This window comes from Sinocyclocheilus anshuiensis, unplaced genomic scaffold (assembly GCF_001515605.1).
Source record: "Sinocyclocheilus anshuiensis isolate Anshui unplaced genomic scaffold, SAMN03320099.WGS_v1.1 scaffold999, whole genome shotgun sequence".
In the NCBI taxonomy this organism is placed as follows: Eukaryota; Metazoa; Chordata; class Actinopteri; order Cypriniformes; family Cyprinidae; genus Sinocyclocheilus; species Sinocyclocheilus anshuiensis.
The window spans coordinates 188428-190163 of record NW_015544197.1 but is presented as its reverse complement, the minus strand read 5'-3'; the positions used below and the strand labels follow the sequence as shown (position 1 = coordinate 190163).

Genomic DNA, 1736 nt, shown 5'->3' with positions numbered 1-1736 from the left:
TTTTTTTTACATGTTATTGTATATATTCTCTTCTCTCTTTTTTCAGTGTTGATTGTAATCTGATTTTGTAAGTGATCAATCTAGCAGTCATTCTAGATCTATGATTTATCATGTTCATAACATATAGTGATTAGTCAATAATCACTGACGAAAAATAATGATTCTTCTTTTTCTCTCTTTTGCTTGTTTCAACAGGAGCTAACTACACCCCAAAGGCTATTTTAGGAGCCACAGCACTGAGCATCTTTGGCTTTGTAAGTATGTTTTAACTATCAGACACAGTATGTGACATTAGATTAACTGCAGCTATGACAGAAATGTTTTAATATAATAATAATTAAAGAGATGTTTTGATATATATGTTTTGATATATATATATATATATATATATGATCAAGCATCCCACACCTGAGATATGCAATATCTCTCTGATGTTTCCTCTTTTCCTCCCTTTTTCTTGTGTCAGCAGGAGCCAACTACACCCCAGAGACTCTTTTAAGGGCCACCTAGAATCACGGCACCTTTGGCTTTGTAAGTCTTTTTTTTATTTTTTATATGATCACTCATATGTTGGGCTGGGGATTGATAGAGATTTCATAATTCCATTTGATTCACAAGCTCTTAATTCATTTCTGATCTTGATTCAATTCAGTTTGATTCACAATTATTCTTATTCTCTTATTCTGATTCCAGTTTCCATACGATTTAATTGGATTAAAATATTTCTGAGAATTTGATGACAGCCATTTATGTACCTTGATTTAGTATTCATTTTGGTTATAATCCTGTATTCTTCAAGAGTACTTCTAGATCGACTCAAAAGCCTGTTTTGCTCTAATATTTTCAAACAATACAAATGTTACAGTAGCTGATACACACTGATATTCCTTGGATCAAGAGCTGTCACAACTAAAAAGATACTTTAAAACACTTCCAAAAAAAAAAAAGTTAAAACTTTAAGTTTAAAGGACCATAAAGTTACTCTTTAATGTGATTGTACATTCAGGCAATTAATTCCCTGACAAGGATGTGCAAAAAAGCAATACTGTTTAAACAGTACTATACTGGGAATAACTGCTGTTGCACAAGTTGTTATCTTGTCTGTCCATGAACAAATTTAGATGAGATAAACTCATGACCATTTCTCACACATTTCCCCTCTGTTTTGTTTCAGATCAGCTGTCAGTGGTTATGGAGGCCATGCAGCCAAGACCAACTGGGATGCTTGTTGCCATATTTCTTTTTGTTGCAATATTGTCATGATCTCTGCTTTGATTTGTTGTTATGAATTCAGTTCTCTATTTTTTTTTGTAATGTTCCAGAATAAAGCACAATAAATAAGTAAATGGATGTATTTAATAGTGACAGTGAATAAAAAATATACTGTTGTACATGGACTCAGGTCACTTATTCGGAATTTATTAAATTCAATGGGATTCATGTAAAATATTCAAAGGTTTTATGAAATAAATAGTCTAAAATAAATTACAGTAAAATCACTGTAATATTATACTGTAAAACTAAGTTACATTAAGGATATAAGGATATAGTACTGTAAAATTAAGTTGCGGTAAGGGTATTTTACGGTGGCCGAGAAGTGCAAAGCAGATCACAATTCTGAAAACAAAATAACAAATTACAAACGCAAATGCAAGTCTAAAAAACAAAATAATTCAGAAAGCACAACAACAATTCAGAAAACATTATAACAAGTCAGAAAACACAACGACAAATCC

General features: G+C 31.4%; 1 protein-coding gene and 1 long non-coding RNA gene across 5 annotated transcripts in view; both read left to right on the top strand.

Annotated features, from left to right (window-relative positions):
- Positions 1-1736, top strand: part of LOC107696758 (serine/threonine-protein kinase 25-like) — a 17437-nt gene that overhangs the window by 2860 nt on the left and 12841 nt on the right. The gene's annotated exons all lie outside the window — the stretch shown is intronic.
- LOC107696760 (uncharacterized) lies at positions 74-1291 on the top strand. Its single transcript, XR_001635123.1, has 3 exons — positions 74-254; positions 470-531; positions 1175-1291. It is a non-coding gene; the product is annotated as an uncharacterized LOC107696760 (long non-coding RNA).